Below are 23,673 nucleotides of genomic sequence, written 5' to 3' on the forward strand. Positions count from 1 at the left end.
TACATTCCCACCAACAGTGTACTAGGGTTCCTTTTTCTCCACACCCTCTCCAGCACTTATTGTTTGTAGACTTTTGGATGATGGCCATTCTGGCTGGTGTAAGGTGGTACCTCATTGTGGTTTTGATTTGCATTTCTCTAATGATGAGTGATGTTGAACATCTTTTCATGTGTTCTTTGGCCATCCGTATGTCTTCTTTGGAGAACTGTCTGTATAGATCCTCTGCCCGTTTATTGATGGGGTTGTTTTGTTTTTTTGGTATTGAGTGATAGGAGGTATTTATAAATTTTGGAGATTAATCCCATGTCAATCAATTCCTTTGCAAAGATTTTCTCCTGTTCTGTAGGTTGTCTTTTCATTTTGTTTAGGGTTTCCTTTGCTGTGCAGAAACTTTTAAGTTTAATTAAGTCCCACTTTAATTTTTGTTTTTACTGTCATTACAGTAAAGGAGTGGATCTGAGAAGATGTTGCTGTCGTTTATGTCAGAGAGTGTTTGGCCTATGTTTTCCTCTAAGAGTTTTATAGTGTCTGGTCTTATATCTAGGTCTTTCATTCATTTTGAGTTTATTTTTGTATATGGTGTTAGGGAATGCTGTAATTTCATTCTTTTCCATGGGGTTGTCCAGTTTTCCCAGCACCACGTATTGAACAGACTGTCTTTTCTCCATTGTATATTCTTGTCTCCTTTGTCATAGATGAGTTGGCTGTGGGTGTGTGGTTTAATTCTGGGCTTTCTATCCTGTTCTACTGATCTGGATTTCTGCCTTTGTGCCAGGACCATACGGTTTTGATGACTGTTGCTTTGTAGTAGAGTCTGAAGTCCAGGAGCCTGATTCCTCCAGCTCCATTTTTCTTTTTCAGGATGTCTTTGGCTATTCTGGGTCTTTTGTACTTCCAAACAAACTTTAAAATATTTTATTCAAATTCTGTGAGAAATGTCCTAGGTAATTCGATGGAGATTGCATTGAATCTGTAGACTGCCTTGGGTAGTATAGTCATTTTGATAATATTGACTCTTCCAATCCAAGAGCATGGCATGTCTTTCCATCTATTTGTGTCATCTTTGATTTCTTTCACCAGTGTCTTATAGTTTTTAGAGTATAGGCTTTTGTCTCTCCAGGTAGGTTTATTCCTATCCTTTGGTTTTTATAGCTGAAAAATCACACTGCTTTTCAATTACGTCCTAATGAATCTAACCACGGCGTCTGTGTTATTTCCAGCCATTCAACCAGTGTAGCCATAGGAAAACCAGAATGCAGATGGGTGGCACATGTGTAAAATAAATTTAAAGAAGTGGAATCGTGTTTTCCAAGTGTTCAGCAACTTCTAATTTCTGATTGCTGTTTAAGTCATCAGTTTGTAGAAATAGGGAATTTCCACTTGAATCTTAGGGCTATGTCGTTATGATGGAGAGAGGACATCCTATATTTTGTGTAATCTTCTTTTTTTTTTTTTAAAAAAAATGACAGTCCAGTTGATGTGTGTGTGTGTGTGTGTGTGTGTGTGTGTGTGTGTGTGTGTGTGTGTAAGTAATCCCCATGCTACACCCCAGGAGAAGTTAAGTAAACGTGAAGGGCTTTTAACAAGAAATCACAGTCAGGGTGATTTTCCCTAGGAAGGCCCCCAGGCAGGAACCCTGATGCTAGGGCTGGTTACTGAGCACCTCAGCATCGCTATTTACAATTACATCAGGTGCCTTGTTACATAACATCGGTGACATCAGAAACAATCGTAAGCAGTCATGGAATGAATGGTGTTGGTCTGGAAGGCCTGTGCCAGCCTCTCTGCTCCTGAACGTGGGAGAAGCTGGCTGGCATGCAGCCCAAGGCCTGGGATCAGAGCTTGGGGGGGAGCTGGTTGTTTCTGTGACTGGTGTTTCCTGGTCAAGTCCTGTCCAGGAGGTCACGGCATCTGGCCAGAGGTTGTTTCCTTCTCCCTCCCTCCCTCCCTCCTTCCTTCCTTCCTTTAATAAATTTAATTAGAGTGTAGTTGACTTGCACCGTTACACTAGTTTCAGGTATACAGCAGAGTGAGTCAGTTATAGATATATATCCATTCTTTGTCTGTGTCTTTCTTCCCCCACAGAGGTGATTACAGAATTAGAGGACACTTGTTACGTACATATTTTATATATATTCGTGTGTATATGTTAATCCTAACATCCTCAATTATCCCTCTCCCCCTACTTTCCCCATTTAACCATAGGTTTGATTTCAAAATCTGTGAGTTTCTATTTTATAAGTTCTTCTGTATCGTTTTTCTTAGAGTCTGCATAGAAGTAATATCATATGATAGGTGTCTTTCTCTGGCTTATTTCCCTCAGTATGATAATCTCCAGTTGCATCCATGTTGCTGCAAAGGGCATTGTTTCCTTCTTTTTTTATGGCTGAGCAGCATTCTATTTATATAGGTACCACATCTTCTTTATCTATTCATCTGTCGATGGGCCCTTCGGTTGCTTCCATGTCTTGGCTGTTATAAATAGGCCTGCGGTGTTCATCTTGGAAGCAAAGTGCTCCTCAGAGTTCCCAGGAGCGGAAAGCGGTGCTTCGCCTCCACAGGCTGCCTGGAAGATGCTGCCCCTGGCTTGGCTATGACTGGTCCAAAGCTGGCTTTTGTTGTACCAGGTCCCGTTTTAGTGAAGTTCCCAGGCAGGAGACCAAGCTTCCTCCTTCCTCTAGGGGCAAGAGGCCAGCAACTGCTCATGGCCAAGTTGAGTGGGTCAGTGGTTAAAAGGGTCTAAAATAATTAACGCAGGGCACATGGTTATTCTGAAAGTTCTAGACTCTAGATAGACATCACTCATCAGTGAACAAGCTACTGTATTTGAAATAAAAGGGTACTGACTATCTTTAACTCTCCCTCTCTTCCCCTCTCCTCTTTTCCCTCTGTCCCTCTCCCCCTCTCTCCATCTCTTTGTAAATACCGGCTGATGCTGGCACATCTAACTTCATGAGTAGAAAAATCATTCAGCACCCAAGTTCCTGCCCATCATGCTCTTGACTGTGCTGTAGAAAGATTTTCCCACTCCCTCTTCATAAAATGAACTCTCAGTCCAGAAACAGCATCAGGCTACTTTGGTTTAAGAAGAAATTTCTATTAAAATAAAATCCACATCTACGGGATTCATCGTCTCCTTTTAAGTAAAGACTCTAAAATGAAAATATTTTAATACATCCTAACATACATGCAATTTCCGTGCATTGATGTGGGAATAAAATTCAGAAGAAATGTATTTGTTTTAGGGATAGTCCCATCAGGGAGCGGAAAGTGTATCCTATTCAAAAATGGTAAATTTGGACTAATGATTAATTTTACCTGAAACATTAATTTTATTGTTGCTTTTGTTTCTTGCTTTGAATATTTTTGACTGTGATTTATGATAAAGCCAACTGCTTTGCATTTTGTCAAAATTAAATGAAAGATGTTCACAGGAATATTTAAAAAGTAGTGAAGGACTACTTTCCTCAAGCAAGCAAAGGAAACAAAGACTTTTGTAATTATGTAAACATTGAACATAATAAAATAAGATCCTGGTGTCCCAAGGAGCAAGACTAATCTCCTAACAATCTGTCTTTATTATTCTTATTGAGGTACAGGCTTATGGAAACAGAGCACAGAGAAATCTGAACTCAAGCTCTCTAGTCAGCAGCTGATTATCTGATTCAAAAGAATAATCCTTTTTATAGACACACAGTCTGCTATTCTTTAAAGCAGTTAGTTCATCTATCTTAAAATAGACTCCTTGAAGGGTGCTCCAGAGAATGGTATATTTTGAGCAGTCAGCCCATTCTTAGGTATGGGAGGTTCATCCTTACATAATCCACAGCTGTGTTGCCCCTTTAAAACAGGTTGCCATGCTTACTTTCTGGCACTGTTTCCACAAAGTTATGCCTGCAGTTGGAAAAGGCACCTTGAGGCGTAGTGGATGTTGGAAACACTTGTCTTTGGGAGTCCCAGCACCATAGCTCACAGCCTCACCTTTGTTAGCTTGTGTGATCATACATGCTATGTACGTACATTCATACTGTACTTGCAGACATCCATACTGTATATACATACATACATATATACACAATACTTTGCATACATATGATGCATACATACCTACTACAATATACCAGCATACTATATATACATACATACTCTATACACACACATACTATACATTCACATGTGCATAATACTGTATATACAGGCATACTATGCCACCCACCTACTGCACCATACATAGTATACGTATATACATATGTACTATACATATATACATACTATGCATATGTATATACATATTGCTATATACACACACACACTCTACATGCATGCTTACTATATATCCATACATACTATGCATACATACATACTACACTATACATACTACACGTATATACATACACACGATACACACATACTATACATACACATATGCATAATGCTATACATGCATACATACTATGCATACACACATACTACACTATACAAACATACTATATGCTTATATATACATACATATGATTCATACATATATAGATAATACTGTACATACTATACATACAATACAAACATACTGTAATACAGACATACTCTACATACATATATACATTATGCTACATACTAAACATGCATGCATACTGTACATAGATACATACAATGCATACCTACCTACTATACTATACATACACACCATACATATATACATACTATATATACTTACACACTCTACATACATGCATATGTACATAATACTGTATATACTATACATACATACAATACATACACATGCATATACTGTAATACAGGTATACATACTATGCATACATATATATGTAACATTGTAATACTATAGACATACATGCTGTACATACATAGTGTACATGCAGACATCCATAGTCTATGTACATATGTACTAACATACATACTATACACACATATGCATGTAATACTATACATGCATGCATGCATGCATGCATGCCTACTCTACATACTATACACACATGCTATACATACACACTAGATTGTTTGACTGTCCCCCAGACACTGAGAACAGAATGAATCTTTGCCTAGAGCGCAGGTTCTCCACTGGGAGTGACTCAGACCCCCCTGTGGGGACAGTGTGAAGAGACACTTTTGATTGCCAGGAGCGGGGATGTGCTGGCTGAGTGGGCAGAGGCTAGGGGTACCACTAAGCATCCTGCAGTGCACAGGACAGCCTAGAACCAGAGAATTATCCAGCCCCAGATGTCAGTAGTGCCGAGGACAGGAAAGCCTGGAGTGGAGGAAGACTGGCTTTTTGTCTTCTGAAGCTGCAGGGTTTTGTTGGCAAGGCAGCCCTCCAGTTGGGACTGGTTCCCTCTTCTTTCCAGGAAAGGGACCCCTGTGCATCCAGACCTGCGTGCGACTCAGCCTAACCGTGGCCAGCAGAGCCCTGTGTGATTGTCTGTGACCTACGTCTGATGTCACGCCAGCTCTGCGCCGTAAATCTGCACCAGGAGCCCACCTGCATGGCACCGCTTTGTACACTTTGGGGCCATCTGACCAGACTCTGTGGGGTGCAGCTGTGTTTTCGTTCAGGTCTTTTGTTGTAAAGCACTGGCCATTTGCAAAGCCCTTCCACAAGATGGGAAATTACTTAGCTGCGCAGAAATGCAGTTGGATCTAGTCTTAACTGTATAATATTTATAGAAAAGGACACTGCGGCTGGCAAAGCGAGATTTCCTGGCAGGCCACGTTTGAGGGCTTTTTCTTTCTTCATGGGGAGAATTAACAGTCCTGTACAAAGTGTTGTGGTTGTTGGGAATGAGGACAAAGGAAAAAAAAAAAAGGGAGAATTTCTTTCTGTGTTCTGCAGGCAGACTGCAGTGTTTTTGTACAAATGTAGCATAATTTATGAGTTGTCTATTACTGGGTACCAAATTAGCACAAATTACTACAAATTACAGAGATTCACGGGTGAAGAGCTTATTACCCCCAAAGGGTCTGGGATTTGGATCCAGCTCTTTTGAGAGGAAATCTCATGCCTTTTCATATTATTGACACAATAGGCAGATTCCCACCCCCTCCTGCCCATGCCCTATAAAGTCCTGTCACCTTGAATTGGGGCAGGACCTGTGACTAGGCTGGGATGACACTTCCTGTGCCCAAGCTCCTCGAGGACCTGTTGAAACCGCGAGATAATAAATATACGTGCTTACCAGCCACGCAGCGTAAATTATTATCTGACAGCCTTAGATGCCTCACTGCTAAATTGCTGTCTGCTTCCCAGGGCTGCTGTGGGCATTGAATGAGATGGTGCAGAAAGAGCTTGACATAAAGTGAACACACAGTGAATGCTACTCCCTGGCATCCATCCCGCCCCATTCCCTTTACTTCTGTGTCCCTTAGAAGGAGGAACAGCGTTTCCATGGTCGTTCAGTGGGTTAAGAACCTGCCTAGTATCCATGAGGATGTGAGTTCGATCCCTGGCCTCACCCAGTGGGTTCAGGATCCAGCATTGCCACATGCTGTGGTGTAGGTTGCAGATGCAGCTCAGATCTGGTGTGGCTGTGGCTGTGGTGGAGGCCAACAGCTGCAGCTCTGATTCAACCCCTATCCCAGAAACTTCCATATGCTGTGGGTGTGGCCCTAAAAAAGGAGAAAAAAAAAAAGGAGCAGAAATACTAGTAACAATATAGCCATCAAATTCTACTCCAAAGTTTTAAACTGCAACAGTGTAGATGAGAGTGTGATGAAATGGTCCCTGGATGCTGAAATACATTATTGCCCAGGTGGCTTATTCATACATTTTTAATTAAAATTCAGTTTATTAAATTTATTACTTGATTATCTCCTGGGCTATATTTATACTGGGATCTAAAAACTAAACAGTGATCAAATGACTGGCATGCAGACCTGGATCTTACAACCTAGGTATGGAGCTGGTGGGTGAACAGGTAGTGTGTGCAGGTGATATGTGCCAGGCATCCCACATTTGGTCTAACAGAAGCTTGCCCTGGGAAGATTCCTGGATAAGCCAAGATTTGGAGGAGGAAACTCCGTGAGGGAAAGGAGTGGAGGTAGCTTAAGGAGGAGGGCGTGCAGGCTGAAGGGCTATCCAGTGCCGAGCCTCAGGGAGGCTGCAGAGATGGAGGTTTTTGTAAGCAGATCAAGGGTAACATGCTGAGATGTAGGCATCTCATCAGACATTCCTTCAATTAGAGGAAGGGGTGCTACCTTCCACCAGCGTCTGGTGGGTGGAGACCAGGGGTGCTGCTAAACACCCCACAGTGCCCAGGATAGCTCCCCCCCATAAGAAGGAATAACCAACCCAGGAGGTCAGTGGACAGAGGTTAAAAAACCATGATGCAGACCAGGGAGGAGTGGAGGGTGAAGATGTGAGAGCCAAAAGGAAAAGAACTGGCAACAAATTTCACAAAAGAGGCTGAAGAAAATAAAAAAAGAAAAACAAACAAACAAAAAACCAAGCTAGACACATGGAAAATCAAGATATTGTGGTGTCATAAAAGCCAAAGGGGGAAACCTAGACATTCAGGTCAGATACCCCAGAAGGTCAAGTAAAAAAAGGCCAAGAGCAAGTTTGCTGGGTCACAGATTTAGAAGGGCAGTGGGGACCTTAGAAGGAAGTGTCATGTTGGCTGAGGGGTGGCGTGGCTGTGGGGGCGGTGGTGCCATGGCCCTGGGACGGTGGTGCCATGGCCCTGGGACAGTGGTGGGCATGGCCTTGCGACAGTAGTGCGCATAGCCTTGGGACAATGGTGGTGTGGCCATGGAACAGTGGTGGTGTGGCCGTGAGACAGTGGTGACATGGCTCCTGGACGGTGGTAGGCATGGCCTTGCAACAGTAGTGCCCATAGCCTTGGGACAGCGGTGGCATGGCCATGGAACAGTGGTGGCATGGCTGTTGGACAGTGGTGGTATGGCTGTGGGGCAGTGGTTGTGTGGCCTTAGGACAGTGGTGGCATGGCCGTTGGAGAGTGGTGGCATGGCCATTGGACAGTGGTGGTATGGCCGTGGGGCAGTGGTTGTGTGGCCTTGGGACAGTGGTGGCATGGCCATGGAACAGTGGTAGCATGGCTGTTGGACAGTGGTGGTATGGCTGTGGGGCAGTGGTTGTGTGGCTTTAGGACAGTGGTGGCATGGCCATTGGAGAGTGGTGGCATGGCCATTGGACAGTGGTGGTATGGCCGTGGGGCAGTGGTTGTGTGGCCTTGGGACAGTGGTGGCATGGCCATGGAACACTGGTGGCATGGTATGTGACAGTCAGTTTAGAGGCGAACCTCATGTGAGGAGGGAGGCATGGAGAATGCAGACACGTCTTTTGGGAAATTTGACCCTCAAGAAGAGGAGAGACATGGCTGGTGGATGTTGGCAAAAACAGGTTGAAGGAAGACTTTTTGTGATGGAAAGTATTCGAGTGTGGGTACTCATAGAAAGGGGCTGGAGTGGGGAGACAAGATGAGGCACCAAGTCCCCAAGCCAGGTTGATGGGATGTACCTGCAGCCGTGGTGGAAGAATGGGCCTTAGGTTAGAGGTGGGGCTTCTGCTCCGTGGAGGCAGGAGGGAAGTTAGGAAGAGATGTCACTAACAGTAGGAGGCGCCCTCACTGGACATTCTCAGGGCTTCAGCTCCCTTCAGCTCTGCTCATCCTGGGCTTGGAAACGTAACCTCTCTCTGCTTCCCTTTAGCCAGCGAGTGGAGTGGTACCAGTGCTTCCTCTGGTTGGAATAACAGTTGGATGTGTAAATGTATCACATGTGCTTAGTGTGGCACTTGGCTTCAGTGAGAACCACATCCATGTTGGGTCATTCTTTGTATTCACAGAGACAAGACATAGAGCTGGAGAGTTTAAAGAGAGTAGCCTACTTTGAAAATAGCCTCTGGGGTAAACAGAGCAGGTGCCTAAATGAGGAAAAGCCAGGTCCATCATAGGGTGAGTCTCCAATGTCTAAGCATACTTTCTTTTTAGAGATGAATGATGAAGACCTAGGATCTGTCTGCTTGACTCCAGAACCAGAAGATGATGAAAAGGACTACAGGAAGGAATGTGAAGAGGGGGAGGTAATGAAGCCTTTGATGAGTGGAAGTGGTGTTGAGAGGTCTAGAGTGAGGCTGCCAATCCGTGTTGGGCACACAAGTCACCCTATGAGGGACTTGGCTTTTTCTCGTTTAGGCGCCTCCTCTGGGAATCGGGTCATCGCCTGGGATATTATGCTACATGAATAGATTGGTTCCTTTCTCTGTACCACTTACTGACAGGCTTGCAATGCAGGCATTTGTGCCTGAGAGAAAGAAGACTCCTAGAGATAAGAGGTCACATTCAAAAAGCAAAAAAAAAAAAAAAAAAAAAAGGGCAGGCCAGTGACGCAATGGATAATGCATCTGACTACGGCTCAAAAAGCAAAAAAAAGGGGGGGGGTCATGAAATCGTCTCTTGGTTTTGTCTCCCACAAGGAGAAGATAGATAACTGCTTAATTTTTTTTTTGTATCCAGCGACCCCATGGAGCGTCAGTAAATCCTGTTTTCCTGACAGCTTACATATTTCTTACAATTGAAATAACAATTACAACTCTGCACCACGAGCTCTGCTTTCAGCATGAACGTATTTTCTCTGGAGCAACACACGCTGGTATTTTCTCTGCAGATTGTGATGTATTTGCCCTGATGTCATGGTCTGGAAGTTGAATCCAGATGCAGTATATAAAGTCAGGGTGCACATGCATGGGCGGGGAAAGATTTTAATGATTATTTGTTAGTATTATGTTTATGACTGTGAGAGTTGTCCAAGTCCCCAGATTACTCACAGTAATCACCCCAAATGTAGCTTCATACTAAGATCATCTCAGCTGTTTATTTAGTTTATGTATTAGCTCTTCATTGTGATTAAAGGCTTTTCCCTCCTCTGCCAGATGTTGGGTTTATTCCTCCAGAGGGTGTATTCTTTTAGCTGTCTGTGGGAGGGGGACCATTAAATTGCCCCAGGCTCCCAGTTGAAGAAAATCTTGCTCCTAACAATCCATGGAAGGTAGGCGAGTCATAGTTAGAACCCCACGTAGGTTGGCTGGGGCGCGCTGCAGGCTGGCCACCGTGCTGTGTCTGCAGCTCCTGACATCAACCGTGGGCACCTCTTTGCCCACCTCTTCAGGAAAGGCAACACCAAAGTGTGTGTTCTTTCTGTTTTTTATTTTTTTAATTTAGCACATCTTGAGCACACATGTTGAGTCACACATTGAGAAACAAAGTTCTGCACAGTTCCCCCTAGCTGTTCAGGTGAGAGGAGACCTGATCAGTCCAGAGGCGGGACAGGAACAAGAACAAACATAGCAGACAACTTTTTCATTCATTCATTCAAAGCATGGTTGAATGTGTACCTAGAGGCTCAGAGTGATTTTCCTCACATAGGTTCTTCACAGTTTTCAAAGGCTCTTTTTGCTTGTTAAGTAAGTGTATTTCCAAGTGAATCTTTTTTGCTAGTGGAAAATTTTTTTCTATATATTTTGCTCTGCAAAAAAAAAAAAAGTATACTCGTGTACCCCACTGTTGATACATACCTAGATATGTATCTAGATAGATGTGTGTGTGTGTGTGTGTATATGTATGTATATTTATATATATGCATCCCACTGTTGATACCTACCCATATGTGTATCTAGATAGATTGTATATACATATGATATATAAGTATATATATATATGTGTGTGTGTATAAGATGCATACTCACACCATAATTTTCCATGCTTACTGAGATGGCCCTTCAGAGACATTGGGGTGACCTTTTAGGACTCTTGGATTTGGAAGCCTGCCATGTTGTTAGGAAGCCCAGGGCCTGTGAGGAGCCCCATGTGGAGAAGAATCAAGGTCCCCAGGTTTTCCACCAGCTGAGCCCCAGGTCTCAACCAACACACAACTTGGTACCATGAGTCATTATGAAGGAAAAGCCCTCAGTTGACCTCCTCTAGCTGATACCATGTGGAACAGAGACAGTCCAGCACCAGCCGCTGCCCAAGTCACATAGTCAGGGGAGCCAAAGCCACCCTACGATTTAGAGTAAACAGTTTGCATGCAGGGATTAGAGAGACATACGCAGTGCTGGGGGCCTTGGGGACTGAAGTCAGGCAGGTGGCTTTGTGAAAGTAGAGAGATGAGAGAGAAGCCACCATCCATATTCTCAGCCTCCTACAGCACTCTGTTTAAGGGAGCAAGTCTCAGAAGATGGTCTAAAACCATGGAAAAGATCCTGTCTTTGTCAGCCAACCCCAGGAGTTTCTGCAGAGACCCACCTTTCAAATTTTGCAAAAGTGCCCTTCATCATCACCATCTTCTAAACAGAATCATCAGGCTTTATATGCTGCAACACAGAGAATTGCTTCTAAGGACAAGTGTGACCTTGGGTATTAAATTATATTGGGTAAAAGCAAGAGGAAGTTATCATTCCATTCTGAGGAGACAGAGCAGCAAGAGAAGCACAAGACTTCTGCTCTTTACATGTTAATGTTAAATTGCATGTTAATTGCTATTGTGGGAGACTACTTTTCAAAAAAGCCCCAACTGTATTTCTAGTCCCAGCTATGCTTCCAGAACCCTACCCCTTCCCCATCCGTGTCGGTGAATAAAGGACAATGGAGGTGACACTGTGAGACCTCTGAGTCTAAGACATAAAATGCAGTGTGGCTCCAGCTTGGTTCTTTCTGGGAACCAAACCACCACATTGTGAGGAAATGCAGGTCACGTGGAGACACATGTGTGAAAGGGAAGCAAGGGTCCCCAGACCGGATGCCAGCCAGCACTGTCTTTCCGGCCTCACCTATGAGAAAAATCATCATGGAAAGGATGCCTCAGTCAAGCCACTCCAGCTGGTGTGACAGTGAGCAGAGAAAACCCTTTCACCGTGAGCCAGACCCAAACTGTGCACCTGTGGGCAAAGCCAGTGTCTGTTGTCCTAAGTCACTAGGTTTCAGCGTGGCCAGTGTCATAACAAAACCTGAATGATGGCGTTAGGATCAGGGACAGAAATCAGAAGGTCCTTAAAGAGATTGCTAGTGCAACCTGAAAATCCTTGAAGGAGTTTTATTGTCAGAAGGTCGAAGAAAATTACGAAAAAATGCTACTGGAAATGCAAAGAAAGCGGTGAGATAATTGAGCAACAGGGTCACCTCAAGTCATGTGGTAACTAGGAAGTATCTGTACTGAACTAGAGGAAATAACTAAAGAGATGCCCAGTCACAGCATCACTGTGCCTCCTCACATCTGCCTCGGATGAAATTAGAGAGAGGAGCTAAGGAACGAATATTTCCACGTCAAAAGATCCAGATATTGATGCATCAAAGCAAAAACTCTCACTCTGAGGATTCCCAGATGGCACGTGACCCTAAATTTTAAAAATATCATCTAGCTAAAGATCAAATCTTGGATGTTGTCAGGAAAACATTGTCTCAAAAGGGACGCCTGGTCAACTTAAGTCCTTTTGTGAAGATCTCAGAGAGATTGATGGTGGTTCCTGATAGAAAGTATCAAATCCGCCTAATAATCTGAAGGGCATGCCCACAGACCTCTTTCACTAAATAACAGAGCTGCGAAGAATCTTTCAGATGTCGACCTGATTCCACAGGAAACCCAAGATACAGAAGGGTCTACAGTGATGAGCTCTGGGGGTGAGGCTTTTGTTTAAAAGCGTGAACTCCAGAGTTCCCATCATGGCTCAGTAGAAATGAATCTGACTGGTATCCATGAGGATGCAAGTTCAATCTCTGGCCTTGCTCAGTGGGTTAAGGATCTGTCATTGCCGTGAGCTGTGGTGTAGGTCGAGGACACAGCTTGGATCCCTCATGGCTGTGGCTGTGGCATAATCCAGCAGCTATACCTCTGATTTGACCCCAGCCTGGGACCCTCCATAAGCTGTGAGTGTGGTCCTGAAAAGCCAAAAAAAAAAAAAAAGAGTGAGCTCCAGTAAGATGCGTAGAAATCTGATCATATTTTAAAGGACTCCTGTTAATGGAAGCACCACCAGCTCAGAATAAAAAAGACAGGGGCAGTTCAGAATGAAAGGTCTTTGGATACTGGACGTGCAGACTGAGAAAAGTATCCCATTTGAACCTGGGCTTTTTTATAAGAAGAGAAAAACTGATAGAGAGGAGGACGCAAAAGCTCAGAAGGCAGATCCCTGAGCCATAGTGAAACCATCCCCTGACCTCAAGCCTCTGTCAAGGAACAAAGACATGTGATGAGTTGGATTTCAGAAATGCTATGGAGCAGTGATGGCTAATGCTTCCAGTGTGCCTCCATTTTGGTTTTTTTGGGGGGGAGGGTGCACCCCCAGCATTTTGAAATTCTTGGAGGGGACAGGGATTGAACCCGTGCCAGAGCAGCCCACAGAACTGCTGCAGTGACAATGCTGGATCCTTTAGTCCCTGTACCGCAAGGGAACTCCATGACCCTCCATTTGAATGGGATTTTCTGCAGTTGTTACCCTTTTAAGTGTCCCCAGGGTATGTGGGTTGTGTGGGTTTCAGAGTGAGTAGCTAGTTTTTCTCTATTTTACCAGTCTTGGGGTCAAAATGACCTGTATTTAGTTGTCAGGAGCCTTCTCCAAGACCATTGGAGCATGTTGAGAAGGGATAAGTTTCTATAGCATTTGAGAGGAATATAAACACGTTCGTCACCCAAAAGTAGTATAGGATGATTTTAAAATAAGCCCAGGAATTCCTGACGCTCCTACCATCTGGAATGGTGGTGTGAACTGGTAGAGGAGTCCCAGCTATTCTAGCTGCCAGCTGTCTGAGCCATTCCAGACAAGCTTACCAAAAGTGAGAGGGAGAGACCCTGCAGAGGGCGCTTGTCCCAGCCATGTCTGACCTTGACTGCAGGACAGGATTGACAGGGGAGCTGTCTTGCTAAGCCCAGCGACCTGGATCAGCTTGGGTGGCCTATACTCAGGAACAGACTAGAAGTCATTGTTCTGAGCCTGTTTTCGGGGGGCGCTTGTGACACAGCCAGGAATCACCAGAACAGCTCTGTTCTTGGGTTTCCCATTTTGTCCAAGTGTTGTGTCTTCTGCTCAGGTTCCCCTCCACTCGCATCAGTGCACCAATGAGTATTGTTCCATCTCTGCGATGCCTCGTTCAGAGCAGAGTATTTGAAAGATTTCATATAGCAAGCAATTTTACTGTCCTGATGTAATTTGAAGTGTTGTTTAACCTTCATGTTCTCTTTAAACTCACTTTGCTTTAGTTCATGCAGTAGGATAGAAATTAAAAAAACAAAACAAACAAACAAAAAAACCCCTCACTCCCTAGGACTTCTTAGAAACACCATATTGGGAATGAGCCTCTTGAAGGGCCGGGAAGAACCATGCTTCTTTTCACACAACCCACTCTGAAGGGGACCCTGGTCCCCCATAGTTACTTTCATGAGGACTCCCTGAAGGTGGCTGTGATCAAAAGTGGTACTCTGGTGATACTGTGTCCTGTGATGACCAGTTCCAGTAGAGCAAGCCCCCCAGAGAACGGCCACTTCCACTCTGATCATGTGGCTGAGTTTGGTGTTTCTGCTTCTGAGGCTCTGCCTCTTGTCTTGTCTCTTGTAAAGAACCCTCCTTGGGAATGAAGCAAGGGCTTCTCAAGGGTTGACTTCCATCCTGTGCTGCCAGCTGGGGTTCCCCAGCTGCCCACAATGCTTCGGGTGGTACAAAGACAGAAGATGTATCCTTTCAGCATCTTTTGGTTCAGAGGGCAGGTGGAGGCTTAACTGGGCTAATGATAACCTTTCTCTCGTGTTCATCAGAGGGTTCTCCTATCTCAGTGCTGCTGGTGCAATTCAAGCTGGTGCTTCATTTTTTTTCCCTTAATGCTGCTACTTTGCTTTCTTTGGCAGGGAGTGGGGGAGGGTTGGGTCCTGAGGTGGTATTTTGAATACCAGACATTTAATGGTATTAAATTAAAAATTCCAGACATTAAAAAACATGACTGAGAACTGAATAATGGACATCAAAAGTTAATCTCTTTGTGCTGAAAAAGGAGCTTTGCTTAGTCACATTCATTTAAATGTCATTTCTGTTATTTCTGGTGCCGTGGGGGTTAAAGGCCATCAGGATGACTCACAGAGAGACCAAAATTGCCCTTCCTTAATTTTCTTGAAGCGCATTCGTCAGGGGAAAAAACAATAAAGCTATCATAAAATTATGAAAGATACACAAGGAAAAAATTAAAAGATGATCTTTTAAAGCCTCAGGACCTAGAATAAGATTCCTTATAAAATACATTCCATGGTATTTTTTCCTGGAAGGCTCAGGAAAAAAAAAAAAAAAAAAACTGAGTAATAACTAAACCCCTAACAAGCAGATATTAAAAGCTTCAGAGAAAATATGTTCGTATTTTTCCTAATGGAATTTACTTGTAGCCTGTGGTACCTTTAGTGTAAAATGTTACATCAGAATAGTTAGTTCTCAAATGAAAGTGTCATTCATAATGTGTCAAACACTCTATGATCTCCACAGCACTGACATGCACCTCTGTGAAATGGGTACAAGTCCCTCACCTTGAAATGCAAGGAAAACTCAAATGTCAAACAATGGAAGTTCCTGTAAGAACCAAAAGTGGATTTCACAATATCTTCTCGTGGAATTTTCCCCCTATAAGATGTTCTTTTGAAACCTGAAATGCTATGGTGGTTATTTGTCCCTGAAGATACAGGTGATGCTTGAGTCATGAAGCTGTCATTGAGCCTCGAATACTGCAGACTCCTTGTGTCTGTGCCTGGGCTCAGCTAGGGGCTAGTATTCCCAGGGGTTCTAAACTTTGATTGACACCAAATAATGGACAGTCAGACCATTCGGTTTTGTGGTGGAGGGGCATTTCTGTGTACAGCACATTCCCCTGTACCCAGACATTGCATCATCTTTGTAAGGAGTTCAGGTTACCTAGAACAGCAATGCTAAGCTAAAGTCAAGAGTGAACCACATCATTGTCCATGTATCCATCAGTGGACACTTGGGTTGGTTCCATGTGTTGGCTATTGTAAATAACACCGCAGGGAACATTGGCATGCATGTATCTTTTTGAAGTAATGTTTTCATTTCATTTAGGTATATACCCAGAAGTGAAAATTGCTGGCTCATATGGCAGTTCTGTTTTTAATTCTTTTGCAGAGCCTCCATATTTTTTTTTCCATGTGGCTGCACCAATTGACATTCCCACCAATAGTGCGCAAGGGTTCCTGTTCCTCCACGTCCTTACCAATATTTACTTGTCTTTTTGATCATGGCCACTCTCATAGGAGTGAGGTGTTATCTCATTGTGGTTTTGATTTGTGCTTCCCTGATGATTAGTGATGTTGAGCATCTTTTCATGTGTCTATTGTCCATCTGTATGCCTTCTTTGGAAAAATGTCTATTCAGCTTCTCTGCCCATTTTAAAAATCAGATTGTTTGGGGGGTTTTTTGATGTTGAATTGTATGAATTCTTTGTATATTTTGGATATCAAAATTGGATATATCATTTGCAAATAACCATTCCCACTCAGTAGGCTGCCTTTTTGTTTTGTTGATGGTTTCCTTTACTGTGCAAAAGTCTTTTAGTTTGATGTAGTCCCATTTGTTTATTTTTGCTTTTGTTTCCCTTGCCTGAGGAGACTTATCCCCAAAATGCTGCATACTGAGTGGTTTTCTTCCCCCAGTAGTTTGATAGTTTCAGGCCTTAAATTTAAGTCTTTAATGCATTTTGTTTATTTTTGTATGTGGTGGGAGAAAGTAGTACAGTTTGATTCTTTTGCATGTGACTGTCCAGTTTTCTGAGCACCATTTATTGAAAACACTTTTTCCCTGTTGTATATTCTTGCCTCCTTCATCAATGATTAATTGAGCATAGGTGTGGGTTTATTTCTGGGCTATCGATTCTGTTCCATTGATTTGTGTGTCTGTTTTTATGTCAGTACCATACTGTTTGGATAACTATAGCTTTGTAGTATAGTCTGAAACCAGGAAGCCTGATTCCTCCATCTTTGTTCTTTTTCAAGACTGTTTTGGCTATATGGGGTCTTTTGTGTTTCCATCTCAGTTTCAGAATTATTTGTCCCAGTTGGTATTTTGATAGGGACTGCTTTGAATCTGTAGATTGCCTTGGGCATTAAGGTCATTTTAATCTTATTAATTCTTTCAATTCATAAGCATGGTATATCTTTCTATTTTTATGTGTTATCCTCAGTTTCTTTTTCAGTGTTTTACAGTTTTCTGAGTACACTTCTTTTCCCTCCTTGGTTAGATTTATTCCTAGGTTCGTTATTCCTTTTTTTTTTCTTTTTTTTTTTTTTGTCTTTTTGCCTTTTTTCCTATGGCCACACACACGGCATATGGAGGTTCCCAGGATAGGGGTCTAATCGGAGCTGTAGCCGCCTGCCTGCACCAGAGCCACAGCAATGCCAGATCCGAGCTACGTCTGTGACCTGCACCACAGCTCACGGCAACGCCAGATCCTTAACCCACTGAGCAAGGTCAGGGATTGAACCTGCAACCTCATGGTTCCTAGTCAGATTCATTAACCACTGAGCCACAACGGGAACTCCTCTTAATTCTTTTTGATACAGTTATAAGTGGGACTGTTTTATTAATTTCTCTTTCTGATAGTTCATTGTTAGGGTGTGGAGAAACAAAAGACTTTTGTGTATTAATTTTGTATAGCAAAACTTTATGAAATCTTGCTTTTTTGCAACATGGAAGGATGTAGAGGGTATTATGTTAAGTGAAATAAGTCAGAGAAAGACAAATACCTCATGATCTCATTGATATGTAGAATCTAAAAACAAAACAAACGGGAGTTTCCATTGTGGCTCAGTGGTAACAAACCCAACTGGGATCCACAAGGATGCAGGTTTGATCCCTGGCCTCGCTCAGTGGGTTAAGGATCTGGTGTTGCCATGAGCCGTGGTATAGGTGCAGGTGCATGCAGTTCAGATTTGGTGTTGCTGTCGCTGTTGCACAGGCTGACAGCTGCAGCTCTGATTCCACCTTATCCTGGGAGCTTCCATGTGCCACAGGCGTGGTCCTAAAAAAAAAAAGCAAATCAAACAAACAAAACAACACGAGAACAAACTCATAGAGAACAAATCAGTGGTGCCGGGGGTGTGGGGGAATGGGTGAAGGGGTGACAGAGGATTAAGAGGTACAGAGTTCCAGTTATGTAAGTCATGGAAATGTCACTTACAGTGTAAGGAACATAGTCACAATATTGTAAAAATCTTGGGGACAAATCGTGATTAGACTTGTTGTGGTGATCATTTTATAATGTATGCCAATGTCAAATCACAAGGGAGAACACCTGAAAGTAACACAATAGACTATGTCCACTGTGTTACACTAGGAAGAAACAGTGAGCCGAAGAGAGCGGGGGGAGGGGTGGAGGAGTGGATAGAACTGAAATCCTCTGCTTGGTAAAAGGGACAAAATGAGTGACAAAACTGACTCTCAGGGGGAAAAAAAGCATCGTGGAAAATGGCAAGCCTTTGACATGCTATGTGATGCATAGCGTTCAATGCCCTCCAAACAGGAAAAGTGTTTTTTTATTTTAAATTTGCATGAGACAATTTGGTGATAAGTCCCTCTCTGTCTTGAGGAGCAGATGCAAATGATTAATTACAGATAGCAAGTTGAGTGTGTGTATGCTAGGGTAGGAAGGAAATAAATGCTCACTAGGAAGGGAACTGGGATTCTGGAGCCTTCCTGATGGACGTTTATAGGGCAAAAGTCAGAGGATGTTTTGGAGTTCCTGTTGTGGCTCAGTGGGTTAAGAACCCGACTAGTATCCATGAAGATGTGGGTTTGATCCCTGGCCTTGTTCGGTGGGTTAAGGATCCCGAGCTGCTGCAAGCTACAGCATAGGTCACAGGTGCAGCTTGATCTGGCATTGCTGTGGCTGTGACATAGGCCAGCAGCTACAGCTCTGATTTGATCCTTGCTCTGGGAACTTCCATATGCTGCAAATGCAGCCCTAAAAACAAACAAACAAAAAAGCAGAGGGATGTTTGAGTTTCACTGCTTGAAATGTGATGACCTGACTAATCTTTGATTTTCTCTCATTAAAAGAGCTGCTTTATTTGTTTGCTTTGGAAGTTTGATTCTTTCCTTAAGCAAAGACTGCTTTCACAAAGCATTCTGAATTTGTGTTATCTAAAGTAACAGGATATTAGACATTTACATTTTATGTTTATATAGAATTCTGATATATGTGATGCTATGTGCCTGGAAGAATAGATACAGATGTAGGTGATGGCATGGACATAATTATGTCAAAACATTCACATTGGATTGCTTACCTTTTAAGGAAGGCAGAAATGTCTACTTACTTATGTTAACTCTCAAAATTTCTCACCTGTTTTAGCCCTTCACCAATTCTGTTGTGGATTTGAAGGAGGAGACATAGTGGACCAGTAATGAGCACAAACTTTGGGGCAACATGTCTTTATATCTTATTTGCTGTGTTACCTCAGACAAGTTTCTTAACCTCTCTGTGCCTCCGTCTTCTCATCTGCACAATGGGGATAATGACAGTACATCTTCATGTGGGATTGTTGGGAGGATCCGACCCATGAAATGAAAGCCCCATGGAACCGTTCACGGCATATGGCAAGTGTTACGGAATTGTTAGCTGCTGCTGTCATTATTGATGTAGAAAATAGTATTCTAAGATGTTCATTCATGTTCCTGAGTCCCCATAGCAGATGGTGGCTTAGGTGCAGTTCTGGCTCCAAGCTCCTTTTCTAAGGAGTGCTGCGGTGATGGCTTGGGTGTGACCCTCTGGATTCTTGTCCCAGCTTTCTGGAGCTCCAACTCCATGGCCTGGATCCTATTCCCCTTTGCTCTATCTTCCTCCTCTGTGACTCAGAGGGGCCTCTTACTGGAATGCCTGTGCTGTTCAGAGTTAGGGCAAGAATCAAATCATTTATAGGCAGTTAAAAATTTTAGAGGGCTGGAGTTCCCCTCTGTAATTGTGGCTCAGCAGTAATGAACCCAACTAGTATCCGTGAGGATGCAGGTTCAGTCCGTGGCCTTGCTCAGTGGGTTAGGGATCCAGCGTTGCCATGGGTGGTGGTGTAGGTCGCAGCTGCGTCTCAGATCTGGCGTTGCTATGGCTGTGGTGTAGGCTGGCAGCTTCAGCTCTCATTCCATCCCTAGCCTGGGAACATCCATATGCCATGGGTGCAGCCTGAAAAAGAAAAAAAAAATTATAGAGTGCTAAAAAGGGTTTGGTGGTATGATTTCCTGGTTTAAATAAAAATCTTCATTATGTGTATGCAAATATATGATGGAAACATTGTCTGACGTCTTGGTCCTTCAGTTAAGAAAATTGGATGTCCACGGAGATCCCTCACAGTAGTTCTAAGAGATGCTGAATGTATTGTGTTTCTTTATTCCTTACATAGCATTTTTATGGCAATTTATGTTTCTGGATTGACTTGGATATTCTGCCTGTGGTTTTTTGGGTTTTTTTTTTTTTTTTTTTCGTTTAAGTTATAGGTAATGAGAACAGACTTTTAGATATATAGAAATGATTTTGAAGAGAAGCAGAATTAGTAGAGAAAAAAATGTAATTTTTTACATCCACATCAACTTTTCCAAGCAGGTAGAAAATAGAAGCCAAACCCAAAATATGGGGTGCATAATTTGATAGTTTCCTGGCACATGGAGCCTTCTGTCTGTTAAAAATCAGACACAGACAATTTTCAGACATCCAGTAGCTTACAGAGGAAAATGTTGAGCAAAGGAATGAACAAGGGCCATGCAATATAAATTTTCTGAAAATGCTCTAGAGTTAGAAGTAAAAGGAATTTTGAATTTGGCATAGTACATTTCAGTTGGCAGAACCCAACCTATTTCAAAAACAATTTGAACTCTCAGTTGAGCCTAAAACATATTTTTTTCCCCCACAAACCTCAAAAGCATGTCTTCTTTTATCCAGAAATTTTTTAGTTCTTGACAGCCGGAGGGAAAAATGTAAATTTGGGCATTTTCTGAAATGAATGAGAGGTTCAGAGTTGAGCTGAGGGGTCTGTAAGATACATTTATGAACTGGAACAGGCAGTCTTCAAGAGAGTCACTTTCTTGTGTGGGTCTCTCCCCGCTTTGTACGTGGTCTGTGGCAGAAGGATGTCACAGTTGGACTCTTTTTGTCATCTTTTCATATTCTATATCGGAGGTGCTTGAGTCCTTATGATGGGGACACGTATCCTGATCAGTTGTCAGCATATCTGGTTCTATTTATCAGTTTACATTTTATTTTGCTTTATTTATTTTTATTTTTTTTAGGGCCACACCTGCAGTGCATGAAAGTTCCTGGGCTAGGGTTCAAATCGGAGCTGCCGCTGCTGACCTACAACACAGCCACAGCAACGCCAGATCTGAGCGAGCTGCATGTGAGACCTGCACGGCAGCTCATGGCCACACAAGATCCTTAATCCACTGAGCAAGGCCGGGGATGGAACCCATATCCTCATGGTTACTCGTCAGGTTCATAACCCGCTGAGCCACAGCGGGAACACCCTACTTTACATTTTAAAATGTGTACGCATTTTACACATGGCAGAGAGAAACCAGCTTTTCGACCAAAATATGAAATTATGTGTACACACACACACACACTCGTTTGGCAGTGTTATTCTTATATTATTTACCGATTCAATCTACCTGTATCTTTTGGCTTCTGTTACATAAACACCATCTCCAGAAATAGGTATTTCATTTTGTATACTTTATGAGACTGGGAAAAGTGTAAAAGACACATGGGTAGCAAAATCATGTTTCATCAGGAGAAACAATCAAGAAGCAATCAACCTGCAAATATCACCGGAAAGCCTCATAATAATGTTATCATTCCCCCATTGGGGAAAAAAATTACTTTGTACAGAAATCCTTCATTCACTAGAACTTGTGTCAATGTAGCATAAAAGCCCTAGTGCACTTCTGTAGAATCAGGGTCCTATTTTTTTTTTTTTTTCTTTTTGCTGTGCCTTTGGATATTTCAAAGTTCCTGGATGGCATCAAGATGAAAAAGTAACTTTTTCCTTTCAATGACTACTTTGTAGAGCTGAATATACCCATTGTTTTCTGAACTTCAAACTCACGGCCATGGCGTAGTTCTGATATACCTTTGAAGTCAGGCTCCTTTTTGGCATCATTTGCACAGTTGCTAGGGAACAGCTTTTGGGGTCCCATAGACGTCAGCTGTAATATTGGAGGTGATGGTTTCCACCAGACCTGGTTTCCTCAGAGCCCTGCACACACTGACCACTTCCAGGAAGGACTGTGAATACCTGCTTCCCTTGTGTGTTGCAGTGTTGTCCCCATCTATCTCAGTGTTTGCTAGCTCTTCAGCAAGCGTCTTTTCCCCCATTTGATGGGACCTTCTGTTGATGCGAATTCATTAATGCAACCGATGCTTTTTCACTCTTCCTACGCCAAATTACAGGCCCACAACTCCCTCATCGTAAAAATTGCATTAAAGAAAATCTCATTTGTTTAAGACAGTAAAAGGTTTTATGCAATATAGGGGTGGTGGCAGGAAGCATTAAACACAGGACGAAGTGTCAGCATTACAAGGGCTCTAAATTTTAAGTGCCTGCTTTATTTGCTTATTAGGTAAAGAATAGAAACTCTCTCCTACTGAATTTTATTCTTTTAGGATGGAAGCCTTGCAGGCTCCCCATGCTACCAGATTTTCAACCCTCATAATATCCTTCTCAGCAGGTGAAAGCTACTCGGCTTTACATATTCAGATGCTTTATTTTCACCATCAAGCAGCTAGCTGACCTCCCATCAGGATAAAATATGTATACCAGGATATTTAACTAATATGTCCTGGCATCCTTTTTACATAAAGGCCCCAGTGAAGATTTTAAAACATACCCTGCCGAAAATGAAACCCATCTGTGCCATCATATGGAAATAAGTCACATTACTCTTTAGGCCACAGGATTCCAATTTGTTAGATTGTGATCATCAAGTCAGACTTTATAACATCAATATTCTTTTTTTTTTTTTTTTTTTTTTTTTTTTTTTAATTTTATTTTCCCACTGTACAGCAAGGGGGTCAGGTTATCCTTACATGTATACATTACAATTACAGTTTTTCCCCCACCAAACATCAATATTCTTAACCTCTGTTGGTTTCTAGGCAGAGGTGTTGCTCTTGACAGCACAGAAAGGGTCTAGCAAGGTAGATACTGATGCTTCTCTCAGTGGTTAATCCCCAATTGACATATTGGAGACATATTTTTAAAGGTTTCTTGTTTTTTTTTAATAGGACATGCACTGTACATTCCAAATATATATTTGCTCTCGTAAATCAATCTCTCTTTTTACATCATGGGAAATACTTTCTCGCTGCCTCCTTGATGCCTGGCTTAGTCATACATACGTGAAAAGCTTTAATTGTTTCTCTGCTGACCACACTCGGCTTTAGCGCGGGGGATAGAGCAGATCAAAGGCTGAGAGTCTCTTTCAATCTGGTGAAATGAAAGGGACGTTGCAAAGTAGGCACATCTAGTTGAGGGTGTTCTGAGCAGTTACTGTGGCCTCCAGGACAGGGCCCCTGCAGCAAGGTCCCGAGGCCTGATGGTGCGTATGTCCAACCCGTGGTGTCCCTCTGCCTTCCCTGATGTGGTCCAAGCCCCACGGTGACCCTCTGCTGTCCCTCA

The 23,673-nt window shown here is 42.8% G+C and overlaps 1 long non-coding RNA gene across 37 annotated transcripts in view; it reads left to right on the forward strand.

The window, feature by feature from the left end:
• LOC146394456 (uncharacterized) overlaps positions 1-23,673 on the forward strand; it is a 541,612-nt gene that overhangs the window by 360,520 nt on the left and 157,419 nt on the right. For 2 of the 37 annotated variants that reach the window (XR_014835079.1, XR_014835044.1), the window contains one exon: positions 8,964-9,071. The exons of the other annotated variants lie outside the window; for them this stretch is intronic. This is a non-coding gene — a long non-coding RNA (uncharacterized LOC146394456). Of the gene's footprint in view, positions 1-8,963; positions 9,072-23,673 lie in introns of those variants that run through there. 37 annotated transcript variants of the gene reach the window in all.

The sequence above is a fragment of the Sus scrofa genome, chromosome X, assembly GCF_054392235.1.
Source record: "Sus scrofa isolate SSC_HxYL_T2T_F1_AM1 chromosome X, Sscrofa_HxYL_maternal_Yorkshire_Landrace_v2.0, whole genome shotgun sequence".
Classification (NCBI taxonomy): domain Eukaryota; kingdom Metazoa; phylum Chordata; class Mammalia; order Artiodactyla; family Suidae; genus Sus; species Sus scrofa.